Consider the following 18,895-nt stretch of genomic DNA (forward strand, 5'->3'; position numbering starts at 1 on the left):
TCCGCTCCCCCCCGGCTCCCTGCTGACCACCCCGGTCTGTGGGATTTCATTACGGCGGCCAGAGCTCAGATTCTCGGCCCTGGGGTTTTCATGGCACAGCGTGCAGGCATCCACTAGGGTGAACTGTAGTTGTTGGTTTGCTTGTCCGTCTCTGAGTGTCCGCGGGCTCCCTAAGGTCAAAGATGCCCTTAGCACCGCTGCATCCTTGGTGCCCTCCACGCACTCTGTGAGCTGCGTAGGTGCTTGGGGCAGACTTGGCTGCAGTACCCCAACACCTGACGCTGTTCTCTAGGGTCACAGAACACTTACCTATGCACCTGGCCACGTAGACAACTGCAATTTCTCTGCCTTCTTTGCAGCTAGTCATAACCATGTGACTGTGTTTTGGCCACTGTGACAGAATCAAAGGGCTGAACTTCTCTGTCATACCTTTGAAGAGTAGATGCACACCTTCCTTCTCCCGCTGGCCCTTCCAGCTGCCTGGGATGTGGGCGTGACAGGAAGTCACCTGGGCCTTGCAGTCAAGGACATTGGACACAGGGCCAGGGTCAAGTGGGCCTGGCCCACAACACTGTGAGGGTGTCATTCAGCCTTAAAAAATAGGTGTCACTATTTTTGCCCTAATTGTTCACCTGAGAGAGAATCAGTTCTTTTTTTTTTAATTTAGGATTTTATTTATTTATTCATGAGAGACACAGAGAGAGAGAGGCAGAGACACAGGCAGAGGGAGAAGCAGGCTCCCTGCAGGGAGGCCAATGCGGGACTCGATCCCAGGACCCTGAGATCACGACCTGAGCTGAAGGCAGGTGCTCAACCGCTGAGCCACCCAGGCACCTCGAGAATTACAGTTCTTGATGAGGATCTGTTCTTTGGGGTCTCTGTTCCAGCAGCCCGACTAAACACTCATACAATTCTCTGGATGTTTGCTCCCCGAGACACCACGGTCTCTGAGCCCTCTTGGATGCCCCCAGCCATGATTCCTTGCTGTCTCCTCACTGCAGACAGGAGAGCCCTCCCCTTACCCCCAAACCATAGATGGCCCTGTCTTGATTTCCAAAACCCATGAGTATGCTCCCTTATGTGCAAGAGGGACTTTGCAAGTGGAATTAAGTGAGGCATCTTGAGCCAAGGACACATCCTGGATGATCTGGGTGGGCCCAACGTGATCACAAGGGCGCTTACTAGAAAGATGTGACATCAGAAGCACAGGCCCAAGCGAGGTGAGGATGCAACCGTGAGCCAAGAAATGCGGGCCACTTGCAGGAGCTAGAAAAGGCCAGTAAACTGATCCCTCCCTAGACCCTTCCAAGGGAACCAGCCCTGCCAAGCCACCTTAGACTTCTGACCTCCCGAGCAGTGGAGAGAAAGTGTGCTGTTTCGAGCCACTGAACTGTGGCAGCGTGTTAACAGCAGCAACAGGGAACCCATATGCTCTCCTTGGTCCCCGTGGCTCTCTGCGTCCCTGAACACAGACTTTGGGTTCAGGTCTCCAGGTGGATCTGGGCTGGAATCTGCTCTAGCACCGGTGGGCTGCTTCACCAACACTCTGAGCCCACCTCCCGTGTAGGGGAGGCACAGGGAGCACTGCCCCCCAGCTGTGAGTTCCAGGCCCTTGGACTTCCACAGTTCGCCGGTGGGTGCTCTAACTCCTCTCCCAGGCCTCGAGCTCAGATGGCAGGGACTGTGGGATCCCCTCTTCCTCCAGTCCACGGGATTTTCTGGTTTCCTGCTCATCGTGCCCCACTCCCACCCTGTTCTGGACGGGGTCCCCTTCTCCCCATTGGGCCAGTCCCTTCCTCTGGAAGCCTGCTTCGCCCCAACAACAACAATATGGTGCTGGCTGCAGGGGTGAGTTGTGAGTATTGGATGGGGTCACGCTTACAGGGCACACACAGACATTGGCTGATACTGTTACTGGTGCCTGCTGCCTCTTCCATGAAGCATAACCTGATTTCCCCCAGCTCGTTGAGTGACTCCTTCTGTAGTGGCATGAAGCTCATGGCTTCTTATATGGCATCATCAGTCTCTCTCAGGGTAACCAACACTGGGACTGTTCTGGTTTGAGCACAAAAAGCCTCAGATCCCTGGAAACCCCTCAGCCCCAGGCAACCAGGATGGCTAGTCACCCTACTCCCTCTGAATGGCTAGCTCTTTTTTTTCTTTTTTTGAAGATTTTATGTATTTATTTTTGAGAGAGAGCGTATGAGCGGTGGGGAGGGGTAGGGGGAGAGGGAGAAGCAGGCTCCTCGCTGAGCAGGGAGCCTGATGCGGGGCTGGATCCCAGGACCCTGAGATCGTGACCTGAGCCCCCCCAGGCGCCCCATGAACTGCTAGCTCCTGAAGACAAGGACCTGTCTTACTCATCACCACACGCCCAGAATGCTGCGTGACCAGGATGTAGGTGGAAGTAAACCAGTGTCCAACTAAAGAAAAGAAGAAAGGAAAGAGGGAGGGAAGGAAGGAAGGAAGGAAGGAGCAATACTATTTTGAAATATCACTCGTGTTTTGTCTTCTTGGAAACTCAGATTCTCCTCCCACCTCCTCGCTCCCTCGCAGGACCCTTGAACTTGAAGCTGAGGCCATGAGGCTTTCGCTCCGGGGAAGCGAGGGCTGATACTGCCTGGAACAAAGAAGTGTTGCTCTACTTTGAGTTTCGACTGGCCTTTAAAAATAAAAACTCATTGTGAGGTAATGTTCTTGCAAGCCAGGCTCTCTGAAGAGAAAAGCTATTTTCTCAGAACGCCTCCAGAGCCGGGTTTTAGATCTCAGGAGCCGAAGCTGGGAGGACCCATGGGAGGGTGATCCGTAAGGTGGGAAGGAGGGCAGATTCTGGTGCATGGGAAGGGAGGACGCTCGGGGTCGGGATGAGCATCCGGGGGGGGGGGGGGGGCCATGTCCCAGGGTCTGGTCCCTGAGCAGGGCGCTCCTTCCATGTTTCCTAGGCTCGACATGGAGACCCCCACGGGAGCAAGAGGTGGGTGCAGAGTGGTGGAGAGAGGTGGCCAAGGGAAGAGGTCCGGTTAGCGGGCCCAGGGCGGCCCACCAGGCCCACCCTCTCTGGCAAGGTGCCCAGAGAGCAACGGAGAGTCTGCAGACTCCGGGAGGCCCAGCCGGGCTGGAGTCCTGAGGTGACCTGGTGGGGCGAGGGGGCCACTGGAGTGGGCCCTGGGGACCAGGACCAGTGAGCAGCGGCACATCACTCAAGGACCAGCAGACGCCAAAGCAGGATGCCCAGAGTCCCAATGGCAGTGCTACTCCTCAGGAGGCACAGAGGGCCCAGGGGTGAGTATCGCCCCACCTGGGGGTCACTTAGGGCCTCACAAGGCCTTGCTCTGCCCCCAGCACTGCGGGGACCCCTTGGGCCCAGACTTCATCGTGGGAAGGGAGAAGGGAGGGTCCTTGAAAGTGGGCGAGGGCGGCTTGGGTGGCTCAGTGGTTTAGCACCGCCTTCGACCCAGAGTGTGATCCTGGGGTCCTGGGATCGAGTCCCACGTCGGGCTCCCTACATGGAGCCTGCTTCTTCCTCTGCCTGTGTCTCTGCCTGTCTCTCTGTCTCTGTGTCTCTCATGAATAAATAAATAATCTTAAGAAAAGAAAGAGAAAGAAAGAAAGAAGAAAGAAAGAAAGAAAGAAAGAAAGAAAGAAAGAAAGAAAGAAAGAAAGAAAGAAAGAAAGAAAGAAAAAGTGGGTGAGAAGTCCCAAAAGACACTAAGCTTTCCCCTGGAAGTGACGGCATAGCCTCGCTGGCAAAATCAGGGTTTCTGCTGTCACAGGGCTCGGGGTAGGGAGCAAGATGAAAGCAGTCACCGAAGACAAATGAAGTCACAGTTTTCTGCACACGTGCATCGTCCCCGTTGAGGGACTGAAGGGAAGGAAGGAGACGTGTGAGGGGTGTAACTCCTGCTGGATGAACTTGCTTCTCGCTGGCCTTCTAGAAGCTTCTCACTGGCCTGTGGCCAAGGGTGTACACCCCGAGGTGGCGAGCAGGACTGTGCAGCAGGGGGAGGCGGAGGTCCCCGCAGGAGCTGGCCCCGGGCTGGTCAGGTCTGGTCAGGAGCCAGGGAGGAGCAGAGAGGGGTACGGGCCATCCTCAGACCCCCGGGGCTCTATCAGGCCCCTGCCCACCTGGAATCCCCTGGAGGTGGTCCTCGGGGAGTCCCCACATTCGAGCCTTCTCGAGGTATTGCCAAGGTCACCCAAGGAAAGTGGACATGGCACCTTCGGGGACCTTCGGGGACAAGTGGCTTTCCTGTCGCTGGGCCACCCTGTCTGGGGGCTCGGATGGGGCTCGGAGAGGCACCCGGTAGCCTCCACCTGTGCTGGCTGAGCTGCTCTGCCAATCGGGGTTTCTTGGCTGGAAAACCTCCTCCGCGTCCCAGAGTGGGGGTGGACCTGAGGTCAGAGGGCATGGCCCATTCTAGAACCGTAGGATGTCAGAGCTGCCAGGCCTCCCACGCCTCCAGCCTGCCATGCGTGGAGGAGGGGGCCCAGGAGGCTCAGGCCACTTGCCCGAGGTTGCACAGAGTCAAAGGCAAGAGCAGGATGAAAGCCCCGGTCTCCCGACGCCCGGCCTCGGGCCTCCTCCCCAGGCATTGCCCTGCCTCTCGTTCTGTTTCTTCCTCCCTTGAGAGTTGCCCTCTCTGGGCCGCGGGAGCAATCAGAGCCCTTGGTGCGCCTTCCCTGAGGGTCACCTTTCCGAGGACAGAGGGTGGTCTGTGATCACGCGTCTCTGAACGCAGGGCCATTCAGGAGACGGACAATTTGAGCAGCTGCCCCAGAGGACTTGCTCTCCCCCTGGCCACCTCCGGTCCTCTTTTCCTTCTGGGCACATGGGAGGACCCCACTTCCTGCCCCCTGCCACTGGAGAGGCGGGGGGACCCGTTCTGGCCAATAGGCTGTGAGAGGGAGTGACCCACATCTCTTCCTACCTGCAGCATTTAACTGCTAGCCGGGAGACCCTCCCGTACTTTGTATTCTTGCGGCCGTGACTGAGAGGCCACACGCAAGACGGCAGAGCCACATCACCCTGCGTCCCCCAGTGCTGTGTGAGGCAGGGTGCCCTGCCAGGGGACGCTTAGCATCATGTATCGAGCAAGCGAGATCTCAAGGTTGCTTAGGACAGCAGCAGAGCCTAGAGCATCCTGCTGGTTACAAATAGGGACTGCTCTATGCACAGCCTGCCCCCCTTCTGGAAGAAAGAACCACCAAACACGCCATAAATGGCCCTTCGGGTGGGAGTGGGGGTGGAGGCCGTGTCTTCTTGTGTGAGGGGCAGCATGAATTTATAGTGAAGGAGGTGACTTGCCCGGTATAGATAGAAAGGGGTGCCGCAGGATGCTGGTGTGGGAGGGGTGGGAGTGTTGTTTGTTTTAAAGATTTTATTTATTTATTCATGAGAGAGAGAGAGGCAGAGACACAGGCAGAGGGAGAAGCAGGCTCCATGCAGGGAGCCCGATGAGGGACTCCATCCCAGGACCCCGGGGTCACCCCCTGAGCCGAAGGCAGACGCTCAGGCATCCAGCCAGGAGCCACCCAGGCATCCCAGGGCAGGGAGTGTTTTATGCAAATCTAGATTCTCTTCCTTTCTGCAACCCCAGATTCTGATTCCTTATGTCAGAGGCTGAGCCAGGAATCTGCATTTTTAACAGGCAGTCCAGGTGAGTGGGCTGCCTGAGGTCTTTGGGTCATGTCTTGACTCATCCTCACGCAACACTCCCGGCAGACCCGGTTTTGAGTCCTGAGGCCGTCAACTAGCTGTTGGCTTTGGGGAAGACAGTTACTCTGAAACTCAACCACTTTTTCTGTAAAATAAAGAAAATGCTAGTTGACCCCCAGGGCCGAGTTAAGAATTCAGTGTGAAAGGGACGCCTGGGTGGTTCAGTGGTTGAGCATCTGCCTTTGGCCTAGGGTGTGACCCCAGGTCCTGGGATCGAGTCCCGCATCGGGCTCCCCACAGGGAGCCTGCTTCTCCCTCCTCCTGTGTCTCTGCCTCTCTCTGTGTCTCTCATAAATAAATAAATAAATAAATAAATAAATAAATAAATAAATAAATAAATAATCTATCTTAAAAAATAAAAAAGAATTCAATGCAATAAAGTGCTGTAGCATAGCACCTGGCACAAGGTTTCCTAGTTTCAGCAATAGTGCTGGTGGTAATTATTATATTCCCTTATTATTAAAAGGAGAAATCTGTGTGTCTTTGACAGGGTGGGGGTGCGGTGGGCAAATCTCTTGAGGAAACACAGCATATGACCAAGAAGCCCCAACTCACTCATTTGAGAGTCACCATCCGTTGGGGTCTGTTAGGCTAATTCCTGCCACCATCACCCTGCTGCTCGCCCATGAGCTTTTCTTCTTGTGACATCTTGTAAAAGGCTCAGGCACAGATCAGTTCCCAGGAGGAGGGACACTGGGCCGACAAACAGCATGTGTCCGTGGTGAATACTTAGTGATACCTGGGGGTCGGCTCTGCCACCACTCACCCCTCCCTTTGTGGGTCAATGGTTCCTGGGCCGTTGCCGTGTCCCCAAAGTCCAGTCAAGGCTTGTCACAAGCATGGGCCCAATGAACACTAGCTGTGGTTCAGAGAGCCAGGGCTCTCCGCTTCCTCAAACCACGTAGCATCTTAATGGCCTCCCCGGGTGTCTAAAGTTGCAAGTTGCCCATTTATTCAGCCAGGAGGAAGCCTTCCAGGAAAGACTGGAATCCTGTGTTTCCAGGAGTACACTCGATATCCTCTTAATTCTGGGTTCCTGATGAATGGCAGCCACCTTTCTACCTGCGTGGCCTGATGAGCTCCTAGTTGTGCAGGACTGAGAGCAGGTGTCACATTCCCCAGATGCCTCTCAGGCTGGCTGGGTCCTCCTGACGCCCCTGTCCCTCCCTGGAGCTTCCCTGGACCGTGGCATTGAGCGCCCACCCAGCGGCGGTCTGCTGATGGCCGTTTCCCCACGCAGAGTGGGAGCTCCTTGGTGGTCGGGGGTGCGGGTGTCAGCTGCGCCCAGCCCCGCTAGGCTCTCAATGCACAGGTGTGGCGTGAACAGATGAAGGAAGGGGTGGGCGTAAACCCACCATCGAACCTTAACAAACCCACGACCACAGGCCACACCAGCAGCACTCTGCTGGGGGTGGGGTGGGCCTGCCTTGTCTCTGGAACACAGGCTCCTCATCATGCACTCAGAGATGCATGTGTGGGTTTTCTGTTTGAGAGCGTGGGTCTCCCGGGGAAATTCCATAAGTAAATAGGAGGCTTGTCCTCGACCTACTGTGTCATCACAGGGGGCGGGGAGGGCCCTGGCTCATTCTTTGTGGGTCACATCAACTTTAATGTTTCCCCCTCCTGTCGGCTCCCCTCCCCCCCCCCGCCTCGCCCCCCGCCCCAGCAAGCGGTGCACCTAGAGACTAACAGGAGAAAGTTAGCTGAAGTTCTCATGGCCTCTGCTCCGGGATTCCGACTTTCCTGGCCCTTGGCCAGCCTACCCTGCAGACACCGGGTCCCCAGGGCCGGGAACTTGATGCTTCATATGTTTGTTTTTCCTGTGGGTGGAGTGCATGGATGCTCAAGGGAGGTGTTCGATCATGGCTGGTGACTGACGGGCTGACCAGAGACCAAATGATAGATGGGGAAGGAAAAGGAATTTGCCTCCCTAACCTATAGCTCATATGGAAGAGCCATCAGTGATACAGGAGCTGGTTATCAAATTAGGGACCTACTTGGATCCTTTCCCTGTGCTGCCTGACAGGGTGGATCAGTGCCCCCATAAGAGGAGAAAAGATGCATCTGGAGCTCAGCACACCCCAGCAGCTCGGTGTCACGAGGGGTCGTGGGACTCCAGGTGTGCCAGGCCCACCCCTGGCTCGCGGAAGCCCCCGGGGTACATCTTCTCACCTCTGTTATGGGGGTTGCAAAACCTGTGCTGCCTGCCTCCAGAGTTCTGGCTGGGGTGGGGACCCTGGTGTCTACAAAGCACATCTGACTACGAGCAAGTGATCGTACATTTCACCAGCCAAAAGCTTGGCAGGAGCGGACATGGAGCCCATTAGCTGTAGTGGAGGTCTGGGGTTTCTGTGGGCTCCATTTGCCTGCCAACCCCATTTGGCCAAGGCTTAGGAATCTGGCCCGGATTTCGCCAGGCTGGTGTCAATGTGTCTGGATGCTGCGTCCATACTCACGGGTCATTGGGTAGCCTTCCATCAACCCTCCGCCCGCATCATCTATGCCGGCGGAGCTCATCTCGTTGCTTCAGCAGACTTTCCCGCCGTGTGCCAAGCTCTGTGTTAGGTGGGATGTGGTGTATTAGTTTCCTACGGTTGCTAGAACAAGTCACAAATTTGCTGGCTTTAAACAACACACATTTATTCTTTTATAGTTTTGGAAGTCAGGAACTGGATATGGGGTGAAAGTGAAGGTGTCAGCAGGGCAGTTTCTTTTTGGAGGCTCTAGGAAGAACTGTTTCCTGCCTTTCCCAGCTTCTAGAGGCCACCTGAACTCCTTGGCTTGGGGCCCCTTCTGTCATCTTCAAGCCAGATGTGTAATAGTTCCAGATCTCTCACATTGCCTCTCCCCTTGGACTCTCGGCAAGGCCCCTGCCTCTTGCTACAAGGACCCTTGTGATGACACTGGGCCTGCTCAGATAATCCAAGACACCCTCCCCATCTCAATGTCCTCAACTCAATCACATCTGCAAAATCCCTTTTGCCGTGTAAGGGACATATCCACAGGTCCCAGGGCTCAGGATGTGTCTTTGGGGACCTTTATTCAGCCCACCAGACATGTTCCCTGCCCTCGAGGCAGAGGTGACGGGCGGCACCCCTATGTTCCAGATGCCAGGATGCTAGTCACCCCTGGTCCTGGCCTGCATCTCTCGGTGACACTCACTCCACCCGGATGCTCCACAGAAAAGGAACATGATGGGGCTGGACTTAAACCGTTGACCTAGTTAGCAGGATGAAGGAATTGGGCTCTTGGGGGGCTGTGGCAAGACATCGTTAAATTATTTAGCACTGTGTGCATTAGAAGGCCATTATACAAAGTAGCGAATTATAAACACCGACTTCCACAATAAGGTAATAAAATAAATAATACATTAACGAGGTGCAGTGCTCCCGAGTCGGAGTGGCTGGCGATGACGGAGGCCTGCCGGGCGCGAGGCCATAAAGCTGCGGGCACTGAGTGAGGCTGACACGCGGCGGGGTTGGCCGGGTCTCCCACCTGCCTGGCCTGCAGGTGCCCAGGCTCCAGGGCAGAGGGCTTACCACCCATGCCGAGGCGGCCGGGGTGCGTCAGTCTGGAGCTTGTTGTGAGGTTTTCTGTGAGGCTATGGGGCCCCCTTACCTTGGTGCTTGGGTCTGTTCTCTGCCCTCCCGAGATGCCTGCTGAGCTTAGAAGTGGCATGGGGTTAGTTGCAAGGCTTTGGACCCCCAGTGGCCTGGGTTCGAATCCTGATTCAGCCTCTTACTAAGCCCTGGTCTTCTCACTGGAGAAATGAGCGGTGCTGAGTATCTGTGTGGTAGCCCCTGTGGTGAGGTCTGATGGGAGCCCCGTGTGAAGCTCGGAGAGTGGCAGGGGATAAGATGACAATTAGCTTTTGGTTCATAGCTATTAGTATTGTGACCGGCTAACTAATGGTCCCCAAAGAGAGCCAGGCCCCAACCCCCAGAATCTGTGAGTACGTCACCGTACACAGCAATGGGGGCATCCTCTATGTGATTAGGTTAAAGATCTCAAGCTGGAGAGACCATCCCGGACTGTCCGGTGGATCCTAAATGTGCTCCTGAGTGTCCCTACCACGGGAGGCAGAGGAGAGTTTGCACAGAAGACAGAACAGCCTCTAAAGCCCGATGCTACAGTTGCTGGCCTTGGCGGTGAAGGATGCGGCTGTGAGCCAAGGAATGCAAGGAACGCAGCTCTAGAAAGCTCTAGAAGCCCAGGAAATGGATTTTGTCCTAGAGCCTCTGGGGGAGGGGGAGCACAGGCCCGCTGACCCCCTGGTTCCTGCCACTGATACCAGGTTTGGGCTTCCGACCTCCAGAGTGGAAGAGAGTAAGTGGTGGTGTTCAAACTCGCGGATTTTGCCGTGATTTGTTACGACAGCCAAGGAAACCACTACGGTGATCACCGCCCAGCTCTGTGGGTGCTGGGAGGGAACGCACCAGGCACGGCTCTGTCTCTTCCCCAGCTACTCCTGCCTCGTGGATCTGCATATTCAATATTTGTTGGGTACTTGGTATGCTCTGCGTGCTTTCTTTCTGTGTTAGATCTACAAAAATAAGGCTAGGCGGCTCGCACACTATTGTAAATAGAAAGCTTCCCCACGGGGTCAAGAAAGTAGACAGACTGGGGGTTCTGAGATCACACTGACCTGAATTTCAGTTCTAGCTCTAATTAGTTGTGTATCTCTGGGCAAAGTGTTTAACCTCTCAGGGCCTCGCAGCCTGGGTCTTCAAAGCAAAAGGACTAATAAGTACCACCTCCCTCATGGTGTCTGTGTGGGGACTAAATAGGTGAAAGCACAAAAATTTTAGAGCACTGTCTGAAGCATACATCACTTGCGAAGTGTCAGCTTTTATTTTGAGAGAGCAAAACAGAAAACCATATTTCAATTACGTCAGGAAGTTTCCTTCTGCATTCCCGGCAGAGGAATCCGTATGTGCAAAGGCCCTGGGGCAGGACGAAGTTGTGAATTCAAGAAACTAGACAAAGATGAGGGGAGAGCATGGCATCAAGTAAGGATGTGGGGCAAGCTGAGGCCACACGAAGCAAATTCTTGGAAGCCACTGGGAGGATTTGATCTGTGTCCTGGTAGCCATGGAAAGCTTTAGAATAGGTTTTAGGCTGGGGAGTGATATGGTGGGATTTGTACCCCTTAAAGATTACTCTGGCGGCTGACTGAGATGGGAAGGCAGGGAAAGTCAGAGAGGCTACAGGAAGACTCGAGAAGGGTTTTAGTGACTTGGAGGGGAGAGTCAGGGATGCTTCTCAGTGACAGGTGTCGTGGATTAGGATCAAGAAAACTAAGAACCTGAGTAGAAGTCAGGAGAAGCAAGAGAAACAGCATTTTCCGAGGCCCACTTGCACGGAGGAGCCTGACGTATATGGAGTAAAGTGGAAGACAGGGTGGGAAGGAGGTGGGGAAAGGCAGATGGAGTCCCAGAGTGAAAGCAACAGAAGATAAGGACAGTGCGGTTCAGATGCCCAAAGAGACCCTCCTGCCGAGGGCTGCCCTGTGCAGTGGTGCAGGCTGGTCACTGCGCAAGGGCACACCTGTAGGCTATCCTGCCCTGGTTTAACCCCTGTCACGGTCATCCCGGGGATGGGAACACATCTCAAGGCTCCAGCGTCTGGGTGGGGGGGTGCAGAACAGTGAGGAGGAACCGCTGCTCACTGCTTGAGGGATTCCCAGCAGGCCTCCTACCCATCAGCCTCCGCTTCTTCTTCTGGGAAAGGGGACAGTACATCTGCTCTGCTCACCTGAGTCCCAGGGTTTAGAAAGGATGCAGGGCGACTGCACAGCACCCAGCACTCTCTGCAGACCGCCAAGTCCCCACAGCATGGGGCACAGGTTTTGCAGCCTTGGCTCCGTAGCTCAGGGGGGAGAGCACTGGTCTTGTATTTCCCAGCCTTGCTGAGTCTCCACAGAGCACTCCAACCCCACCTCGGCACGCGGGCCCTGACCTCCGGGTCGCCGAGAGACCTTCGCGGACCTTGGGCGGTCTCTGTTAATGCTGCTTCCTTCAACAGCGATCATCCCCATTGGTCCTTGGCTTTCTATTTGGGTTTGGTTTCCTTCGCCTCGTCAAACTATAAATTGCACACACCCCTTCTGTCTTGGCCACTTTTGTACCTCCAGCGCCTAGAACCACGCCTGGTACGTATCAGGTGCTTGATCCCTATTTATTGAGTGACTTGAAGGAATGAGTGGGTTTAGGGCGCCCGGAGAACCCCTCCGTCTGTCTCATATGCACCGACACCTGAGTACTAACTGAGGGCATACCCACAGGGGTTGCATTGAGGCTGGATCGAATTGAGTACAGGGAAAGGGATCTGCTTGTCCTTTCTAGAAAGGGACAAAGAAGCAGAGAAGGTTCTGTGGAGGAGCTGAGAATTGGACTTTTGAGTATGAACAAAAGAGAAAGGGATATATGCGTGTTTTAAATTTTGTTGAGAATTTGAGGATGTGCCTGATGCCCAGAGTGATCCAGCTTGTCCCTTGTTCCCACATGAGCCTCAGCTAAGAACGGTTGATCCGAGCTCCCTTCCGTCTGAGTTCACAGAATGAGAAAGCCAGGTCACGGAGACTTTAAGAGGGCGCTAAGAAAGCAGGATTGCTTTTTGATTCCGATCCATCACGTGTTAATCATGGACTGTGAGAACGTTCTAGAAAGGTGTTTCGGCCTCTCTGGGATCCTTCTGTGGAGGTTCCCATGGAGAGGGGTTGTAGACCCACAGCTAAGGGTTTGTGCTGTGGCTTCCCTCTGCCGGGCAGCCGTAGCAAAGGGAGAGAGCCTCGAAGTCTTGTGCGTGTCCTGCTTGAGTTTCTGGGAAATTAATCTTTCCCATCTGCTCTGACCTCTCTCTCTCAGCTACTGAAGTAAGCCTTCCTCTCTTGTCTCGTATTTTCTGGAACGTATTTAGGACTCATTTTGGAGGGAAGCTCCTTGGAACGAGCGATCCGTGCATCTTGGTGAACTCTTCCAACGCAAATGTAGAAAAATCAAATTTTTTTTTCGTAATGAGATTTCCCTAATGTCAATTTATTTATTGGATGCTTTCTGAGCTGTCCTCAGGTGCTATGGCTGTGGCCCCAGCCCCTGCCTCAGTCAGATACGATTTCACTAATCAGAAGGGTTTGGAAAATATTTTACCCTTGACAGTGACCTGTATTACAATTAAAGCTTATGATGTGGGCCTCTTATTTGCCTAAGGAGACAACAAGATTTGCTATGTAATTTGAGAAGCACTTACAGTACAGCTATCCATGCTGTAAGCTGATTATAAATAAAGTTCAGCCCAACTGCTTCCCTAAGAATATCAGGATTCACAGTCAAAGAAAAGGACACAACCCCGATGAGCAGTTGCTCTGCATTGCTTTTGTACATAAATCAGATTCTCTTAGCAACTGCTGCATATCATGTTTATTAAACACCTCCTGGTTATTATAGAGCAGGGTACTAAAAATCCCTCTCAAAGTCTCAGAAAATCTTTTCGCACATCAACTATTTTAAAAGTCTACTGGGTCGGGGGCAAGTAGCCTTCTTTCTGCAGAAGAGGCACTTTGGGGGCTCTGGGTATTGGGTGGGCTCTAGGAGTCATGTGATGAGAGGGTTTTTTTTTTTCCTCATTTTGTTTTCTCCCCTGCAGAGCAACGTGGTGCAGAGCAACATGGTGGGTCCCCACCCACCCACCCAAAGGAAGGGAAATGAATTTTTTCTTTTGTCATTGCAAACAGAGAATTGGAGAGGAGACCCTTTGAGCTCCAAGGGGCGTAGGACACTGCGATGGGACACAGGTGGTGGGACAGATGAGACCACGGAGCAGAGAGAGGAGGTGATGTGTGCTCACGTGATGACACGGGAGGGAAGGGCAGGGTGCCTGCCCACAGTCCTGTGCTCCGCTTCAGTGCACGAAAGCTTTCCAGCGTCTTTATGCCTCCAGCTGATTTATCTTAATGCACTAATCGTGGCTGTATTCTTAACGTATAATATTCGAACAGTGCACACTTAGAGAAAGCAAAAGGCAAGGCCCCTGCCCCTGTCACTCCCCTCCCAAAGCCACCTCCTTCTGCCTGGCTATGCACAGTGTGACATCTGACTCAGGATGCCCATGGGATTAAGGCCCTGGATGATCCAGTGGGCATTAAATGTAATCACCAATGTCCTTATAAGGAAGAGGCAGAGGGGGGTTTGACACAGCCTGTCATCTCTTTTGCTGGGCAAATATATATATATTTATATATATATATGTTTTATATGCATATGTATACATACATATATATTTTTTATACACACACACACACACACACAAAAGTTGGTTGGTAGTTTTTCTATAAGCAACTTCATATTGCACAAATTGTTTTTTTCTCCCTTAACTATAGCTCAGAAATCTTTTGATATCAGTGTGTACAAACCTGCCTCACACTTTTTAGCGGTTAAATAGTATTCCACACCGGTGATACACACCATTCATTCAACCCTTCCCCTGTTTGGAGCAATCAGCTCCCTTCCACTTTTTTTTTTTTTTTGGCTGTTACAAGTGACGCTTCAACGAACACCTTCTACAAGCTATTTGCATGGGTATTCGAGAATTTCTCTAAGATAGATGCCTGGGAGTGAAACTGCTGGATCAAAGGGTATGTGCAGTTTAAATTTTAATAGACGCTGCCCGATTGTTCTCTAAAAGGACTGAACTAATTCCCATTCCCACCAGGGGGATTGGAAGCTCTTTTAGGCAGACAGATAACTTTGCTGACAATTTTGTATGAAGGGCTTCACTTTAAAAGACTATCTTTCAATTCCCATTAAGGATCTTATAAAAAAAAAAAAACCACAAAGCCTTAAAAATATTATGCGATCATGGATTCCATGGTGGAAGAAACTAGAAAAGGTGGAAAGAGAGGGAAAAAATTAATAAAAGCCCAAATCACCCATAATTCCCCCAACCTCTGATAATCACACGTAGGAGCTTTTTCTTCTAGGCTTTTCCGAAGCAGAATAGACGTTTCCATAATACAGGACACTTGGCACGTTTTCCAGGTCTCCGCTGTCACGAGCCACGCTGTGGTTTCTGCTCAGGCATCCGTGTGCATGTGCCCTGTCCCTCCTATGTACTTCATCCTCCTTTTCTGCTTCTCTGCAGTGGTTTCAGAGCCCCGCCAAGGCTCCCGAAGCAGGCTGCTACACCTTGGGTTTGGGGCACGTTTCCCTGGAGCCTCCCCAGGGGCCACGGGCACCGCGTCGCTCCCTGTGTGCGCCCACCTCTGCCTCTCCCTCCCGGCACCATCGGGGACTGCTCTGACCTCCTAAATTGACAGAGGCCTGCCTCTGCCCAGAGAGGCCTGTATCGGTTTCCTGGGGCTGCCATCGTTGGCAGACAGAAACGTCTTCTCTTACAATCCTGCAACGGACCTCAAGGTGCTTGCTCTCTTAGAAGGCTCGAGGGGTCACTCCATCCTAGCCTCTTCCAGCTTCTGGAGGCTCCTGGCCTTGCCTTGTGCCCATCTCTGCTTTGGTCTTCACATGGTCTTGTTTCTCCTCTGTGTCTGTGTGTCTCTTATAAGGACTTGTCAGGTTTAGCCCCTCAACACCCCCCATAATCCAGGACAATCTCATCCTGAGACCCTTCACTTCATTCCATCCCCAAAGACCCTTTTCCTTTTTCTTTTTCTTTTTTTTTTTTTCTTTTTTGGAAAGACCTTTTTTGACATATGGTCACAGTCACGGACTCTAGGGGTCTTTCAGGGAGCCACCACTAAAGCCATGACAAGACCCACTAGTGTCCTCCTCCTTCCCATCAACTGCACCTGCTCCATAACCTCTGCACTCATAAAGCCCCTTTTCACAGCCAGAGAACCCTGGGGCCTTTAGGTGCTGAAAGTCTTCAAATCCATGGCCTTTGGGGCTGCTCCTCAAGTCCTGGCCAAAGAATGAGACCTTGTTTGGGGTGGTACTGCATCCCACATGCTTCTCTGAACAGATCTTAGTAATTTGCCTCCTCCAAGGGTGGTTTCTGCATGTATCTGGCCTAAGTCTCATGCATCACAGCGGGAGACATGAGGCCAAGGGTTGCGGAGGCTGGGATCTGCAATCCCTTGGACAAGACGGAATGGCAGTCACCAAGATACAGCAAGATTTTGTACTAACACCCAGGCCATAAGGTGATGTAAGATGGCTTTGTTGGCTTCCAGAGCCTTCAGTCCCCATGTGCATCTCCCGGACCCTGGCATGTCTCCATTCTTTATGGATAGGTTTGATTTTTAGAAACGGTCATGAGCCACAGGGGACTAGAACGCTTCATGAGATGGATGACAAATAAGCTGGAGAAACCATGTGGAGTGAAGAAGGATGGGGATGATGAAGCCAGAAGGGGAGCCAAACAGAGAGCAAGTCTAGAGGTGCCCTTGGGGGTGGCGAGCTCCCCCCCAAGTCACTGTTCCATATGGGCCCCCAGGCAGACTTCTCACATTTTTGTCCTGAAAAAAAGAGAGACTCATTTTGTTCTTTCCAATACTCAAAACCAAGGGTGGGCATTTCGCTGGGGGACACTTGCCGTTTTGCCTTCCCACTCCTACTCTACTCCCAGGGCAGACGTAGGGTTGGGATATTGGATCAGAAGTCCAATTGGAGCTCCAGCCTCACCGGTTGTTCTGAGCCCTTTATGTTTTGAGCCAAAAACAATCATTGGCGTCAATGGGACTCGGAGAGAGTCATTCCCTATTGTGTTTCGTGTGTATGTGTGTGTCTGATTAAAAATACAGACACAATAAAACAACTTCCCACATCCAGTCACCATCACTTCATAAACAAAAGGAGGTTTTAGCAGCAAAAAAGTAGCAATCATATCATGTCTGAGTAAGATAAGGCCTTTGAATTGAATAGATTTTGCTTTAAGAAAATCTCACCGTCGGAGTCTCATTTTTCTCACTTGGCTGCCGGTTAGTGACAACTTTGTTGATGAACTGACACTAGATGACCATGAATGGGAACCAGAAGACTCAAAACCAGAGTCAGGTGTTACCATCTAGTTGCCCTTAAAGCTCGAAGCTCCTCTGCAAGGCAGGCAGACACTGTGGTCCCATGTTCCTGGGAGACTAAGTGAATTTGCTCATGTGCACACAGTGGCTTGGGATGGGGGGCAGTGGGAACCCGGTGGGCTTGGCTCCGAACACTGTGTCCTTTCCCGTCCTCTGCTCTGGGAAGGAACCAGGACCTCACTCACACCAGCACAGGTCTTGGTGGAGCCAGTCCCCCGCGGGAGGCCAGGCCAGGCCCTGGGGTTAGGGACTCAAATAAAGCACCAGCCCTGACCCCAGCGCACTGGCGCCCCAGCCCAAAGAACCAGCCTGTTGATGCAAAGCCACAGATGCCACACAGCCGGAAAAGCCAGGTCACTGCGAGGAGTTACAGGGTGGGAGCCTGGGGACAGACGGCAGGGAAGACGTATGTGTTTTGTCTTTCACTGACACGGAATCTGAATGTGCAGGTGATAAAGTTTACAACGATCCAACCAACCAGCAGGAGCAGGCGAGTCTCTGTGGAGGGCGATTTGATCATTTATATCATTTTTAAAGATGTGCATTTCCTTCGAACCAATAATTCCACAGCCAGGAAATTATTATTATTTAAGATTTATTATTTATTTTTAGAGAGAGAGAGAGCAAGTGGGGAGGGGAGGGACTGAGGGAGAGAGGGTCTTAAGCAGACCCCATGCCCAATGCAAGAATCGATCTCACGACCCTGAGATCATGACCCGGACCGAAACCGAGTCAGGTGTTCAACTGACTGGGCCACCCTGGAGACCCAACTAGGAACTTATCTTAAGGGACATAATCAGAGACATGTGCAAAGGTGACCATCCCAAGGACGTTCACTACAGTCCTACCTGTGATACGGAAAGCCTGCCTGAAATACAAACTTTTGTCCTCAAAGAGAGCTCTGCAGAGTTGAGTGGTGCATGGATTCGGGTTGTTTTCCCATCAAAAAAGAGACGGGGGGGGGGGTGGGGGAGCAGTCTGGGGTAGGGCATGCCTGGAGGCTGAGTTCGTGACCTCAAGCAGGTCATAACCTCTTGGGTGCTCAGTTTTGGGCTATGGAAGTGGCAAGAAGAGAAGCAGCCTTGCCAGAGTCCCCGAGAGCTGGACAGGCGCGGGACAATAATCTCATCTATCGACGGGTGGGGGCCCCGGAGACGGGAGCCGCTCCTTGCAGGTCTAAGTGAGAGTTGTCATTTAAAAAAATTCGTTTGCCATCTCCGCTTAAAGCCCTTTGAATCACAGCACCTTGGTGCAGGACGGGTCAGAGACAGGGCTGAGCTGAAGGACGCAGCGGGGGCGGTTGCCAGTCTGTGCGAGGCGGGCCCCGGGGCTTGAACAGGGGGTGCAGAACCGCAGGTCTGTGCCACTTGGGTCACTCACACTCCCCTGGTATTTAGCGCGAGAGGAGGAGTAATTGCCCTGGCAGTGTCCTGGCTGAATTCCAATTTGGGTGATTACATTCTTCCTACTTAAAATTCCCCTCTCCGGTATCCATGGGAGAAGCAATTCTTCAAACCCTCTCCTGTTCGGGGGGCGGGAGGGGGGGAGGAATTAAAAGAAAGGAACCCGCCTAGCCTTCTCCAGCACAGAGTACATAGGACCGCTCTGTGCACCCAGGAGTGGTTGCTTTTTAAATTAGGGAGTAGACCAACCCCACTGGAATACATCCGTCACACAGGCTGAAATTTTCCAGAAAGATTCCGTTCAAGGAGGGAAGCGGTGGGAGCGGGGGCTACACGCCTGAACGTGGAGCAGACGGATGTGAAGAGGGTCTCCTCTGTGAGGCTCAGGCCCGGGCGCCGTGGGGTTGCAGCTCAGACCTCAGACCGGCCCCGCTGCACCCCCGGCCCTCCCCGGGGCCCCTCCCGCCTGTTGCATGCTCCTAGTGCTTAATTATAGAATATGAAATTGTTTCCTTTCCTTTGGATGCTATTGGGAATGATGTATGGATAACAGCTTGAGAATTCAAATTATACTACAGATCAACATGACCCGAGAGAAGAAAAAATGTTTTGACTATTACACTAAACAAACCGGGCTGCGTGTCAGAGAGACGCGGGCTGTGCAAAGCTCCACGTGGGTGATTTGCACCCGTCCTAAGTGGCTCTCTTAATGAAAGGGCGCCAGGACTTTGCAACGTTTGTACC

General features: G+C 52.8%; 1 long non-coding RNA gene across 1 annotated transcript in view; it reads left to right on the forward strand.

The window, feature by feature from the left end:
- The first annotated feature begins 2,689 nt into the window (after positions 1 to 2,689).
- The window catches only part of LOC112657694 (uncharacterized), a 20,583-nt gene continuing 4,377 nt past the window's right edge, over positions 2,690 to 18,895 (forward strand). Inside the window, exons 1-2 of the long non-coding RNA XR_003135231.3 lie at positions 2,690 to 2,810; positions 2,943 to 3,282. This is a non-coding gene — a long non-coding RNA (uncharacterized LOC112657694). The remainder of the gene's footprint in view (positions 2,811 to 2,942; positions 3,283 to 18,895) is intronic.

This window comes from Canis lupus, chromosome 8, assembly GCF_003254725.2.
Source record: "Canis lupus dingo isolate Sandy chromosome 8, ASM325472v2, whole genome shotgun sequence".
In the NCBI taxonomy this organism is placed as follows: Eukaryota; Metazoa; Chordata; class Mammalia; order Carnivora; family Canidae; genus Canis; species Canis lupus.